At 41.4% G+C, this 15569-nt stretch overlaps 1 long non-coding RNA gene across 5 annotated transcripts; it reads right to left on the reverse strand.

Annotated features, from left to right (window-relative positions):
* Positions 1-5682: 5682 nt before the first annotated feature.
* Positions 5683-15325, reverse strand: LOC141095531 (uncharacterized). Of its 5 annotated transcripts, none has more exons than XR_012233412.1 (9): positions 15225-15325; positions 15041-15143; positions 14886-14950; positions 14702-14800; positions 14554-14624; positions 13804-14377; positions 12590-12735; positions 11165-11191; positions 5683-10594 (listed from the first exon to the last, which is right to left on the reverse strand). It is a non-coding gene; the product is annotated as an uncharacterized lncRNA (long non-coding RNA). The 5 variants fall into 5 exon arrangements; XR_012233414.1 differs by having other exon boundaries at positions 13804-14191; positions 14280-14377; positions 14886-15143; XR_012233413.1 differs by having other exon boundaries at positions 12590-12657; positions 14886-15143.
* Positions 15326-15569: the final 244 nt, after the last annotated feature.

The following is a 15569-nucleotide window of genomic DNA, read 5'->3' on the forward strand; positions in this document are numbered from 1 at the left end:
AGAGTCATCAACATGGTGGAGACAGAGAAGTGTTGGCTGCACAGAGCTTTATGTGCCACTGCCTTTCCCGTGACCCTCGTTTTACATTCATTTTGGCCAAAGAAGAGTACTGGTTCTTCACCCTGCTAGACCTATGTGTAACATCCCTGCTGGTATCACTGCATGGCTTCCCATCTCCCATCAGGCTGATACACCGACTTACCACTCCGGGTCATGTGGTGAGTTCTCCCTCCCGCCTGCTCCATGCTGTAAATCACGCGTCCTCTGCTTGTTGTGTGCATACTTCCTGGTTGTATGCTTTAGGGCGGTGGCACCTGCACTTCCTGAGTCTTAAAGAGACAGTGTGCACATTCCTAATGTGTCCCCAGCCTATTGCCAAGAAGTACCGGGGACATAAGGCATCTCATTCTCCACCAATTAGAAGATGCCTGAACAACGTACTCTCTCGGTCTGTTTTCTGTTACTGAGTTGCCAGGTCCTGTCCTATTTCTTCTCTTGTTTCTTCCACTCTGGGGACTGCGTACCCAGGTCTGTATCTGTATCCTATGTGTCTTGTTTCCATCACCCTGCCTGTATCCTTCATCCTGAACTTGTTCCCATGTCTGGCCCTGCTGTGTCTATACTTGTGTCTATTCCTTTTGCTCGCAGAACCTGTACCAGCACCTGTCCCTGTCTAGTTGTCGCTGCACAACATTAGTGCCCCTGGTGTTCACTTGGTACTTCACTGCAAGTACTTGTGCATATCTGGTCCTGTCTGCTCCCTCTTTGCCTCAGCGCCTTTGCTCTGCTCCCATCCCACATCCTGCGGCTCTGCTCTGCTCCCACCTCGCATCCTGCAGCTCTGCTCTGCTCCCTTCCTGCATCCTGTGGTTCTGCTCTGCTCCCATTCCGCATCCTTTAGCTCTGCTCTGCTCCTATCCCGCATCCTACGGCTCTTCTCTGCTCCCAGCCCACATGCTGCGGCTCTGCTCTGCTCCCGTCCCGCCTTCTGCGGCTCTGCTCCCGTCCTGCATCCTGTGGCTCTGCTCTGCTCCTGTCCCACATCTTACGGCTCTGCTCTGCTCCCATCCTGCATCCTGCAGCTCTGCCCTGCTCCCATTCTGCATCTGTGGCTCTTTGTCCCTCCAGTCTGAACTGGTTCCTACCTGTTCCCATATCCCACCTGCCTGCCAGCTGTGCCCACCTGCCTGCCAGAGTGCCAGCCGTGCCCGCCTGCCTGTACATCATCTGTGCAGGCCAGAACTTGCCAGTCTAAACCTCAGCTATCTACAGTACTTGACTGCACCTGTTGTTAGTGTCCTGTCCCCCTGTGGGATCAGCTGCTACTGCCAGACACTGCCCTGGAGTGGTACCTGATATTTACCTGCCGCACAAGCCTGACCTCACCACTAGAGGCTCCAGGAAACACCAAGGTAGCTGCTTAGTCACGTCCCTCCAGGGTTAGTCTGGTTCGTGGCACAGTGAGGCCACAATTCTCGCTCGCGCCATCCAGTCTGTGCACGAGCATTACACTATTCTATAAGGAGGGCTTTGCATCATGTTTTCCTGAGATGGAGAGGTCTTCTAAAATAGTGCTATACCAGAAGGCCATTGTGAAAAATATGAAAACAACATACAAAAATTATCCCATAAAAAATATGAAGTTTATTTATAGAGATAATACACTTTACAAATATTCTTTGCTACTTTTTCCTCTCCCCCCATCCACTACAAACTACTGGGTCCAATGCTCTTTACATCTGTGCAAATCATCTATCCACTTTGTCATTTTATGTGAATCTTGTTAATTGAATTTCAGCTGTATTATCTTTTTAAGTAAACTTCGTAATTTTTATGAGGTAAATTTTGCCTTTTTTTGTGCCGTTTTCATTAATAATGGGGGCATCCTGTGCTAAAGTAGCACCCTTCACCACTTGGTATAGGGTTTGATTTATAATAACGATTATGTGTTCTGTTTCAAAGATTTTGATTACATTGTGGAAAGTATGTTGAAAAAATTTGCATCAGACAAGTGAGGCGGCAAGCTTCCTTACCCAGCCAATGAGGAGAGACCAGGTAGACACACACAGCAGAGGCAGGGGTACAGTGTCAAAGGCATGGGCCAATTTCATGACCCCAGCCCAGTGCCCAGGGACTGATGACTGGGTATTTTTGACAGGGAAGGAAATGTTTTTAAAAATGGTCAAGCAATACTTGGCCAAACAAACCAGCAAATTTCTAATTCCACTGCGACTTTCAACTATTGGGTCTCAAAGTTGGACACCTGGCACCTGGCATGAGCTGTCCCAATATGTCTTGGAGGTGTGGTGCTGCTCTGCCGCTAGCATCTTGTCTGTTTTTAGTGCTGCCAGGGGGTTATAACAGGCAAGCGCTTTCACCTATCAACAGAGAATACAGACAGGCTTACTGTCATAAAAATGAGCAAAGCCTGGATTTGCTCACACTTTTCCACACCACTAGATGACATGATATCATCATGGTGAGATACAGCAGCTATGGTGGTACATACTATATCAACGGGTTCAGCCAATCCTATGTGTGTAGGGGCCCTGAACTCTCCCCTAAACAGATATTGTGGAAGTTAAAGATCTGGAGCCTAATTGGCCATAAAAATAGGTAGGTCAAATATACAGGAATCCAAAAAAGACCCCTAATACAACTCAAATACAAAAAATGAAAATCTTTATTGAATTATACAAAACAATATCTAAACATGGTAAAAATGTACATATTTGAGGATTATGAATAGTGATGGGAAAACCCAAGCAGTAAAAATCAGAGTCCGTACCAAACACCTAGTGTCCGTGTATGGACCCTGAACATGGATTTCTCCAGGAAGTCCGTGTTACCCTTCTGATTTGGCAACCTGAACATCGGCTGTTTCCAACGCTGTGATCTGTGTGACAGTGGGAGAAACACCAGCAGCTCCGATCAGCGATAAAGTTTGCTACCACCGGTCAAATCGCTGCGTTCCCACACTGTCAGATGACAGCGTGTGACCCAGCAGCTATGACTGATGGTAACAAGGTTACCACTGGTCACAGGCATCTGCTGATGAGAGAACTACTCTCATCATCCTACACCTGCTCTCGCACTTGCCCTGGTGCATTGGCAAGTGAGGTAATAGTTGTGGGGTTGTTGTGAGCTTTATAATATCAGCTTATATGAAGCCCACAGGTTAGTAATAGAAGCTCTGCCTGTGACTGGAGGTAATCTCAATGATGTCACCGCTGGTCACAGACAGGTAGCACCTTTCACACTCTGCTCAGTGTGTTCTGACTGGCGTGAAGAACAGTCGCACCACTGATCGTCATGAGACAGATATAGATTTTCTTCTTATTAGACATGGGAGGAATATTTTGTTTTATTATTTTTTTATTTACAGGGTTCATGACAGGTGACAGGTGAGTATAACTTTTATTTATACTTTAAATGTTTTTAAATAAATGGGTAAAATAGAGTGGGGAGATTTATTCCAAATAAAGGACTTTATTCTTGCTGTGTCTTATTACATTCTGACTATGAGGTTAGTATAGGGGGCATTATATAGACTCCTCCCCATTACTAACCCTTGGACTTGATGTTAGCTGCCATAAAACACCTGACATCAACCCCACAACTATTACCCCACTTGCCACCGCACCAGGGCAAGTGGGAAGAGCTTGGAAAAGATCCAGAATTGGAGCATCTAGTAAATGTGACTTTTCTGGAGCAGCTGCCGGCTGCTATTTTTAGACTAGGGGGCCAAAATCAATGGCTCCTTACCAGTCTGAGAATACCAGCCCCCAGTTGTCTGCTTTAGCTTAGCTGGTTGTAAAAAAGGGGGGTGGACTTCATGCCATTTTTAAAAATTATTTATTTAATAAATAATTTAAAAAAATGCTTGGGATCTCTCTATTCTTGATAACCAGCCATGATAAAGCTGAGGGCTGTGGCTCGCAGCTGTCAGATTTGCCTGCTCTGGTTATCAAAAATAGAAGAGGCCCCACATCATTTTTCTTTTAAATTATTTCTTCATAGCACAGGCGCCGGCAGATGAATACTCTCATCAGCCTCTCTTGCTCTTGCTGCTATCAGCAACAGCAGGTGTACACTGATGAGAGTAATTCTTTCTCATCAGCCGACACCTGTGACCGGCAGTAACCTTTTTGCCACCGTTCATAGCTGCTGGCTCACATGCTATCATCTGACAATGTGGGAACCGCAGCTCTTTTACCGGCGGCAACAATCTTACTGCTGATCAGAGCCCGTGTTTGCTGCGCTGTCAATCAGTTGACAGCTTGGCAAACAACGTATGTTTGGGCCCCCTATTCTTCTGAATGGGGTGCAGGTTCAGGTTCAAGTTTGAGTATTGTTCTGCTACCTGGACCAAACTTTTTTTAAATGTTTGTCCGAACCAGAACATCCACGAGTTCTCCCATCATTTCTGTTACCATAAGAACGCTACCAGAAGCCAGTGTTTGGCTATTTATCATGTCTAAAGCAGGTCATAACAACCAAAGGGGCACTACTAAGTAGTAAACATGAAGTGGTTGAAACATTTTGAGATTTTAGTAGTCAGTTACAGTGTGATTTTGTGTTGAATTTGGAGAAACCACTTGTATTAGTGGAGCTGTTTAAATCGCTCTTGCTTCATTGTTGGTTTATTGTAAGCAAAAGAACGTTTCTAAATTTTTCTAATAAACCAAATTTGCAATTGGGGATGAATAATTTTGATTTCCGCTGTATATAATTGTTTTCCATATATTATTATATCCTTACCAATGGGTAAATGAATGTATTATATGAACTCCATCTACTAAAATCCTATCTACTTTCCACTGAGAAAGCATTTGATTAAAAATGTGATACAGCGCTGTTCTTGAAGGTAAGGATTCTTTCAACTTAGCATGGATTTATAGCTCCAGACTACATTACATGCGTAAACTTAACCACTTGGGCATTTAGCAACATTCACAACCAAAATGTGTCTTATGAACAGCATTATCTAATCCCATAAGGTTTTCTGAAAGTAGGATATATGTGCGAATGTGTAAATAGAATTTCAGTAGAAAACACTGCAGAAACAAATGTTCATCTAGTAATGTAATAAAATCTAGCCGCACTAAATATGTATATATCATTATACTGTATGTTTATGTCAGTCTATATAATATGAAAAAATAATAACATGGTAGCTATTTATACCGTACACCTTTGAACATGTTTGGATTGGTTTCTTTCAGCACAATTTGCATTGTGTTTTGATCTTCAATGTATCTGCTTGAGGTTGAGCGATATTCATGAAATTCTCTACTTCAGCTTTGCATAGATTTTGCGCATACTTGCAGCATCTTCTCTTTTGACAAAAAAAACTGAGAAAAACAGAAGAAACACAGATGGTGCATTTTTTTATCATCCATGCTATATGTATCACCAATATTGGCAGAATGGGATTCACAAAATTGATGAGAATAGAGCGGAAACACGGATCCTGTTTTAAAGTGGATGCGTGAATGGATCAATAAAACTTATGTAATGCTTGTGTGAACGTAGTTTTAGGCTGTATTCACATACAGAGTTTTGCGGCAGTTTGCTATGTTTTTGATGGTAAATCAGAAATCAGCTAGGCCAAACATGTATTATAGTTGTGTGCCTAAAAAGTATGTAGCAACCAAGCATTAAAAAGATACACAACTGATATTCGTAAATACAAATATTTTATTTTTTTTTATCACATAAACATACAATTATCTATCACATATACATAAATACTTATAGGCAAAATATGCTTTGGGTTACAGCATACATGCTATTAGAGTCTGTAGTTACTTTAATGATTTTTTATATATAAGGACACTGTAGAATCCATACTTATGATGACTTGTGCCACATGATGATAGGAATAATAATAATAATAATAATAATAATAATAATAATAAATTTTATTTCTATAGCGCCAACATATTCCGCAGCACTTTACAGGAGAACACCAATGTGGCTAAATAAGGATGTAAAAAGGGCAATAAATAACAAGAACAAGACATTTAGGAAGCTAAAACAAGAAGGCGATGAAGAAGCATTAAAAAGTTATAGAGAAAAAATAAAATGTGTAAAAAACAAATACATTTAGCAAAAGTGGAAACTGAGAGACTCATTGCAAAGGAAAGTAAAACAAACCCCAAACTACACTTTAATTATATAAACAGTAAAATGATTAAAATTGATGGTGTTGGCCCTTTTAAAGAACAATGAGGGTGAAATCATAGAGAGTGATGTGGGAAAAGCAAATGTTTTAAATACTTTTTTCTCAACAGTGTTCACACAGGAAAAGGATTTGCCAGGGGAAATGCAGAGTGATAATGTAAACTCCCCATTAAGTATTACCTGCCTAACCCAGGAAGAAGGGCAGAACCGCCTTAGCAAGATTAAAATTGACAAATCACCAGGCCCTGATGGCATTCACCCTCGGGTATTAAGGGAGTTAAGTAATGTGATAGACAGGCCTCTATTCCTTATATTTAAAGGCTCTATAGAAACAGGGTCTGTTGCTTTTGATTGGCGGCAAGCAAATGTGGTACCAATATTCAAAAAGGGGTGTAAAAGGGAACCTGGAAACTATAGGCCGGTAAGCTTAATATCTGTTGTGGGTAAAATTTTTGAAGGGTTTCTAAGGGATACCATTATGGAATATCTCAATGTTAATAAATGTTTAACTCCATATCAACATGGATTTATGTAGGATCGCTCCTGTCAAACTAACCTGATCAGCTTCTATGAGGATGTAAGCTCTCAAATGGACAAAGGAGAATCAGTGGATGTCATTTATCTCGACTTCTCTAAAGCATTTGACACTGTCCCACATAAAAGATTGGTAAGTAAGATGAGAAAGCTTGGGCTAGGGGAAAATGTGTGTAGATGGGTAGGTAGCTGGCTTAGTGATAGAAAACAAAGAGTGGCTATTAGTGGTGCATACTCAGATTGGGCCAGGGTTACTAGTGGGGTACCACAGGGTTCTGTATTGGGCCCCCTACTATTTAATATATTTATTAATGATCTAGTGGATGGCTTACACAGTAAAATATCAGTATTTGCAGATGATACAAAACTATGTAAGGTAGTTAACACAAAGGAGGACAGTTTGCAACTACAGACAGATTTGAGTAAATTGGAGAATTGGGCTGAAAAATGGCAAATGAGGTTTAACACAGATAAGTGTAAGGTTATGCACATGGGAAGGAGAAACAGCTGCTATAATTACTTACTAAATGGGAAACTGCTGGGGAAATCAGACATGGAAAAAGACTTAGGCATCTTAGTCAATAAGAAGCTAAATTGGAGTGCCCAGTGTCAGGCAGCTGACACCAAAGCAAATAGGTTCATGGGATGCATTAGAAGAGGTCTGGGGACACGAGCTGAAAACATAATCCTCCCTCTGTACAAATCACTCGTCAGATAACACTTGGAGTATTGTGTGCTCAAGAAAGACATTACTGAACTTGAAAGGGTTCAAAGGCGGGCTACTAAAATGTTAAATGGAGTTGGCTCACTACAATACCCAGAAAGGTTATCAAAATTAGGTCTATTTACTCTTGAAAAGAGAAGACTTAGGGGAGACCTAATATATATGTACAAGTATATCAGAGGGCAATACAGAGATCTCTCCAATGAACTGTTTGCACCAAGGACTGTGACAAGAACAAGGGGGCATTCTCTTCGTTTGGAGGAAAGACAATTTCTGCACCAGCATTGAAGAGGGTTCTTCACGGTAAGAGCAGTGAGGCTCTGGATTTCTCTTCCTGAGGAAGTGGTGATGGCCAACTCACTGAATGAATTTAAGAAAGGAATGGATGCTTTTCTTGTGAGTCACAGTATAGGAGGTTACAAGTAACATAATATTATAGGTAGATGGTTGACCCAGCTTAGGGGAAGGAATTTTTTTCCCTATGGAGAAAATTGGCTTCTACTCTGACGGTTTTTTGCCTTCCCCAGGATCAACAATGCAGAACAGCTGCACTAAAAATAGGCTGAACTAGATGGACATAAGGTCTTCCTTCAGCCTTCAAATCTATGTTACTATGTTACTATGTTACATTTCAGAGGGGACTGGTACAGACAATAGACATTACAGCATAACAATAATCACATAGATCACAGCAGATATCAAGAGGAATGAGGACCCTGCTCGCAAGCTTACAGTCTATGAGGAAAAAGGTAGACACAAAAGATGGATGGTAACAATTGCCCTGATTGTATGCACCAGCCATAGTGTTAAGTGTGTAACAGTACAGACACAGAGGGCTAATGGATGCATAAAGCATGTGGGAACATGATGCGGGAACCTGGTTATGGTAAAACTTTTAACTGTGCCACACAGGGATAGATTAGGTTAATGCGTTGAGGCGTTAGGCCAGTCTGAATAAGTGCGTTTTCAGGGCACGCTTAAAATTGTGGGGATTGGGGACTAATTGTATTGACCTGGGAAGTGCATTCCAAAGAATTGGCGCAGCACGTGTATAGTCTTGGAGACGGGAGAGGGAGGTTCTGATTATTGAGGATGCTATCCTCAGGTCATCAGCAGAACGGAGGGCGTGGGTAGGGTGGTATACTGAAACAAGGGAGGAGATGTAGGGTGGTGCTTAGCCATGGAGAGCTTTGTGGGTGAGGGTAATAAGTTTGTACTGGATTCTAGAGTGGATGGGTAGCCAGTGTAAGGACTGGCACAAGGTAGAGGCGTCAGTGTAACGATTGGCGAGGAATATGATCCTGGCTGCAGCATTCAAGACAGATTGGAGGAGGGAGAGTTTGGTAAGAGGGAGACTGATTGGAAGAGAGTTACAATAGTCGAGACGAGAATGAATAAGAGAAACAGTAAGAGTTTTTGCAGAGTTAAAAGTAAGAAAATGTCGAATTCTAGAAATGTTTTTGAGGTGCAGATAACAAGAGGGAGCCAGTGATCGTATGAGGGGGCAAAGGAAAGCTCTGAGTCAAGTATGACCCCAAGACAGCAGGCATGTTGCTGGGGCGTAATAGTGGAACCACACACAGAAATGGCAATGTCGGGTATAGGTACATTAGTAGTGGGAGGAAACACAAGGAGTTCAGTCTTTGACAGGTTCAGTTTCAGATATAGTGAGGACATGATGTTAGACACAGTGTTTAGACAATTGCTGGTGTTTTCTAGAAAGGCAGACATGATGTCAGGAGAGGAAGCGTATAATTGGGTATCATCAGCATAGAGATGGTACTGGAAACCAAATCTACTGATTGTTTGACCAATAGGGGCAGTGTACAAAGAGAAGAGGAGGGGGCCTAGGACTGATCCTTGTGGAACCCCAGCAGTAAGGGGAAGATGAGAGGAGGAGGAACCAACAAAAGATACAGTAAAGGAGCGGTCAGAGAGATAGGAGGAGAACCAAGAGAGAATGGTGTCCTTGAGGCCAATGGAACGGATCATAGTGAGGAGGAGCTGATGATCCACAGTTTTGAATGCTGCAGAGAGATCCAAGAGAATTAGCATGGAGTAATGACCATTTGATTTAGCTTTTACTAGATCATTAGAGACTTTAGTGAGGGCAGTTTCAGTAGAGTGTAAAGCGCGGAAACTGGATTGTAGAGGGTCGAGAAAAGAGTTATCAAAGAGATAGCGGATAAGACAGGAATGGACTAGGCGTTCCAGGAGTTTGGAGATGAAGGGAAGATTAGAGACAGGTCTATATTTAGCGGCCCAGTTTTGGTCGAGGGATGTTTTTTTAAGCAGTGGATGTATGATGGCATGCTTAAATGAGGAGGGAAAGATGCCAGAAGAGAGAGAGGTTAAATATTTTAGTTAGGTGAGGGGTGACAGCAGGGGAAAGGGACTGGAGGAGATGTGACGGAAATGGGTCACTGGTGCAAGTGGTTGGGCGAGAAGATGCAAGGAGCCTGCTTACTTCTTCTTCTGTGACTGTGAATGTGTATTATATTATTTAAACGTTCTACTTCTGCACTTTACTATACAGCACATATTTACCTATAGAACATGTCATTATTTTACATAACATCACACAGATCTATTATGTGGGAATGCTGCAGTATTTGGACTTAATAATGATCTATGGGATTCAATCTTCTGTGATGTGCATTATTTCATTACTGTCATTATTTAGCATTTTTGTACATATTTAGTTTAAGGCCACATTCTACTTTATGAGGCGTCATATGGATCAGATGGATTAACACTTTCTGTAAATAATCCCTACTCCATTTCTATAATACTTTGTACACTCTCCTATTATGTATTTTGTTTTGTGATTTTTGTTTCCCTTTTTTATGTCATTTTACAATTGTATGTTTATGTATTTAAAATGATATATTTATATTTCTAAATTTCAGTTGCGTACCTTTGTGTTTTTTGTTGGTTTTATAACTTTTTTAAAGTATGTAGTAATGTGTAAAAATGTGTAAGTTTAAATTGTATATAGTAAATTATGAAATGTTTAAATATACTGTAGGTAGTGACATAAAAATAAAATGTTGATGGAAGATGAAAAAATGTTTAGCATAAAACATTCTTTGTTGCTTTCCTTTTACGGGAATATGTCATCAGAGACCTTGATTCCAGTGCTGTGCTTTTCTGTTAAAAAAAAATAGGGGTTTATCAGCAGAGTAGCAATACAGGAATAATTGTTTCGTACCTCTAGGGTCAATCCCGCCCCCACCAGTGACTACCATATTTCTGTCACTAATACAGTGTACATTGAAAGCTCCCAATCAGTAGTGTGGGCGGGGATATACAGAGCTCAGCGTTCCGAGCTCTGCTACATCTGCAGCAGAAAAAATCTGTGATCCTATCACAGCTGAGGCACTCTGTAAACTAAGTGATATATGACTGGAATTAGTGTCTCTGCCCCTACTCATGCTGAAGTTAGAATACATAACAAAAACCTGCTGACTAATCCTATTTAAAATGTATCTATTTCTTACAGAAATCTTCTAACAGCTTATAGAAATATCTCCAAAATGAGGGTGTTGACACTCTCAGGGGAGTGTGTTGCCCCATGGGCTATGATTGGCTTTGTTTTATTCTACTCAAAAAGTAAATCAGAAAGTGTATCAGTAAAGTTCCGTTATAAGGCTTCGCGCTGACCACTTTTCACATTTTTCCTTTTCACTTTTTTTGCAGTTGTTCCCCCATTATACTCACAGAGTTTCCACTGGCTTTTGGAGCAAGCTGAAGCAATAAACAAAACAAATTAGGGTCAGGATGAAAGATAATCAAAACAGGAAAAAGGGCAAAATGAAACTGTAATTATCATTTGATTTTTTCTATACTGTGCATATTGAAGTACCATAAAAGTGTTGAAGATCCAATGGACTCCAGGTCCTAGGATCATGAGTAAAATTTATTGGCATGCTCTTTTGAGTGATCGGTGGAGGTCTCAGGACCTGGAGCATATGTAATGCACTTCAATGTATAACAAAGGGAAAGGGCAACCTGAACAGAGTTCAGGAAAGTCAAGCAGAGTACACAAATAAATTAAGGTTATAAAGGCACGTTCAATTTAGAGTAGATATCTGGGTGTTAAGAAAAGTACTCAAAGAAACAGCAAGGTCAAAGCACTAGATAAAAGTCCAAAATGTTTCACCAAGTAGTATTAAAAAGAATACAATCGCTGGCAAAGGGTAGAATGAACATTAAATCTTAAATAGGGTAATAGAGTACTGGGGGTGGTGATTGGCTACTGAGCCCGTAATGTTATTTGTCCACTGACTGGTCCCTTTTGATTGGTCAGAATGGCACCCCAAGTGGACAGAACAAAACTGCATGTACAGTATCTGACTTATGGTGCATGCACACCCCGAATCTATGCAAGTGCTGCCGAGAAGTCCCGGTCATTGCTGATTGGCGGAGGAAACACAGGAGCACAGCAAGCTAAGTTTGCTGCAGTAGGTTTATTGAAAATCTATGGCAACATTATAGTGTCTTTCTAAGTGTTCTTTTATTTCTGTGATCAGTAGAGCTTATCAGTAGAGATGAGCGAATTTGTTTGGATTTTGGCCCCGAATCTGATTTTGACGTATTTGTGCCGTATTCGAACACTATTCGTGCCAAATGTTTGTCTTATGATTGGTTCAGAACATATTCAGTAATTTTTACTCCCATTGACTCTAATGACGTTCCGCTGCGTTCAACGAATATTGCACAAACAATTTTCAATTCTGATCGTATTCGGAACCGAATCCTAACAAATTAGCTCATCTCTACTTATCAGTTGTAGATATAGATAACAGAGCTGTAAGTTAAAACTTTAGCATACCCGTCCAAAATCTGTAACACGATCTGCACCAGCAATGTGTTATCTTTTCTCATTTAACGTTGTTATTATTATGAATAAAATGAATTTTATTGTCTTAAATATTTCCAGTAAAATCAAAAAGGTTCCAGCAAATATTCATGTAGAAAAAGTGCCCAATTGTATCCAGGAAGGTTCACATGACAAAAACTCTGCCACTGCTATAAAACATTAAAGCTACTGGAGAAATTTTCAAGTCTGTAACCTTATTTTATTGAAGGTCACAAATATGATGCAGCCGGAAACAATGATTAAAGTGAAATGCTGAGACGCACCTCAAACACATTGTTTAGCGTATGGACTTTTCTCTGATGTATTGCGCTGTTTTTACTTCCTGCATCTTCTAAAATGGAATCACATTTTTTTATACAGTTTTTGGCATGCCTTTTTTTTTTTATCAGCTGCAGGTACATTTCTTATGCTAAAAAAGAGCATAAACAAAAAAAGTCATATACAGTTCAAATATAAATTACTGAACATGAGGTTCTTAGTTTATTTTCTGATCAGACTGTATGAAGCCCACTGCCACGTCACGGCGAACCTCTAAGGCTAGTTTCACACTAGCTTATTTTCCACGCCGCTAAGCCCCGCCCCCTGCCGGCTCCCTGCCCGCCCCATCCGGTCATCGTCGCCTACTATCGCACACGGCTGCATGCGATCTGCGCACCCTATCTTTAGCATAGGGTGCGCAGACAGTGCGCTAGTAGGATTTTAGCGTGCGCTTCGAACTTTTGAAGGTGCGCTGGTGTGCGCCGAACGCACCATGTTGCGCTTTGGCGCGCTTTCAAAAGTGCGCAGCGCACGCTAAAATCCTACTAGCGCACGGCCAGCGCACGGTCTGCGCACCCTATGCTAAAGATAGGGTGCGCAGATCGCATGCAGCCGTGTGCGATAGTAGGCGGCGATGACCTGATGGGGCGGGCAGGGAGTCGGCAGGGGGCGGGGCTTAGCGGTGCCGAGCGCTGCGTGGAAAATCAGCTAGTCTGAAACTAGCCTTAGTGGGTCCTAACTGATTTCTTCATGTAGGACATAAGTGCAATGATAATGGATATTTGGAAATGGGTAAATATATTGCCACACTGCTGTACTTTTTTTCCCTGCATTACTCACTTTTCTTGAAAGGCTTATAATTATGACCTGAATGTATGAAAAATCACCCAAAACTGCAACTGTAAGATGAGCAAGTGGTGAGGAACAGGTGTATGGTACTGTTTTTGGAAAGTATGATTGTGATGGGCGACCTGATTCTATTTGGCATTTTAATGGTAAATGGAGCTTTGTTCTCAAATATTGCAGGTAATTGGCTTAATTCACCTGTATCACTGTTTTGTTGAGTCTTTAGTGATAGAGTACAATGGAAGACTCAATTCACCTATTTTTCTTGCAACTTCGCCAAAACTGAAGTGCAAACATTGTGGATAAGTTTAACAATGCATCCAAATGGACAGCTAATCAGCAAAATGCAAAAAAAGATAAAAATGTTCCTCACCTGAGCTACAGAATATTGTTATGTAGTACAAAAACTTGGCTCTCAAAAGAAAAATTGATTTGACAGTTCCTTTATTGTAAAAGGCATTCAGTTAAATATACTTCTTTTAAAAGTTTTCGGTCATACAATTGACCTTCATCAGAAACAGAATTTTTTCACAGTTGGTTTTAACTAGAATGAGAAGACAAGATAGTATGGTTAGTGAACAAATAAGTATATAACAAATATCTGAGCAACAGGATGCTGATAATGACCGTATGAACATCATGTAAAGTTTAGACGAAAGGTCGATGACTAGATAAATACTGAAATAGCGAATCCTGAGACAAGGTTCAAGTGAGCTTAGTGAAAATCCACAGGTTCCATGGGCGGTCATAGAGAGTCCGTGCTGTGATGGTATGTAAGGAACATGTAAAAGACGTGCCCTAGGAGGTTGAAAACAAACAACAAGTGTGACACCAGTCAATAAAGGATACAGTGAGATTCGTGGTCGGCTGGTGCTACTGGATGTGCAATGCCACATGAAAGGTAATAGCCGACTGGAATGAGTGCCAAGACAGGTACCTGAGAGGAACTGTAATGGAAAATTCCATATATTATTATTAAAGAACCGCTGTCATAAGTAGGCACTATTCAGTACTGGAAAAAAAAGAAAAAGAATGACGGTGAGTGACTATGGCACATAAACATATTGGGCGATGTTATGTGAATAAGGAAGGAAAAAAAAAGTCCAAAACAGTCAATTAATACCTGGGTATATTCATTAATAATGTAGAGAAACAGACGTCTGGGAAGCAGCAGCTACAGAGGATGAAAGGACACTGAGGATGATAAAAAAGAGTGTAAATGTGTGTACTGAGATAGGCTGAGGATATGCACGTAATGTGAACTAAATTACCCATTCATGTAGGAAGTCACCAGACCCACGGGTTTGACACCTTGGGTTATACAGGGACCGGTAGATCCAATAATTGGTGTGGGTGTCCAGAAATTTGTACTGCAATTGAAGCATGTAGAAGGTATGAGTAGCCCTGAGGACAAAGGATGTGAGGTGAACACTGTATTAAGAAGTGTAAAATCACCTGTAATATATTCAGGAAACTATCCTGTATTGTTTGTGACAGGCATGAATGTCCACAACTGGGTGCTAAAATTGAAAGAGAACAAAGCAGAAGCAAAAAGGCACTAGTTGGTACAATAGTGGTGCCCTAATGTTGTCTGGGAGAGCTAGAGTCACCTGTGATTCTCCAAATGGTCTGTCCTGCCCAGGGAGGCAAGTGTGTCACAGGGAGAGTGAACACGCTGTTCAGGGGAAGCACTGAGGGTGCAGAGGAATAGCGCTGCAAAAAATGAGTAAATGCTGTCAATGTGATAAAATAGAGAACCAGCAAGACATGAGCTGGATCTCCTAGTAATGTTACCTTGGTCTGTGGCTGGACGCATGTGCTGCTGGTATGAGAGACGCTGTATTGCAGGGAAGTATATCTGGGTATAAGTGGAGAATGATAGCCTATCACGGCCCCAGGAGGGCGGTCACATGATCAGGATGTTAATTATGGGGCGGCGCCTGTGTGATAGACAGCTGTGTCCAAGTAAGAGGAGAAAGAAGGGGGGAGCCCATGATGTAACAGGGGGCGGGTAGAGGGCGGCGCTTATGGCCTAAACGTCATCCCTCTGTGGAAGGAGTGAGAGGAATGTCTCCATGGGAATGCTGTGTAAACCAGCGGTCATGTGACCGGGGGTTGAAAGGAGGTGAAGCAGACACT

Source organism: Dendrobates tinctorius, unplaced genomic scaffold (assembly GCF_039654945.1).
Source record: "Dendrobates tinctorius isolate UK_male_01 unplaced genomic scaffold, ASM3965494v1 ptg000070l, whole genome shotgun sequence".
NCBI classification, from domain to species: Eukaryota; Metazoa; Chordata; class Amphibia; order Anura; family Dendrobatidae; genus Dendrobates; species Dendrobates tinctorius.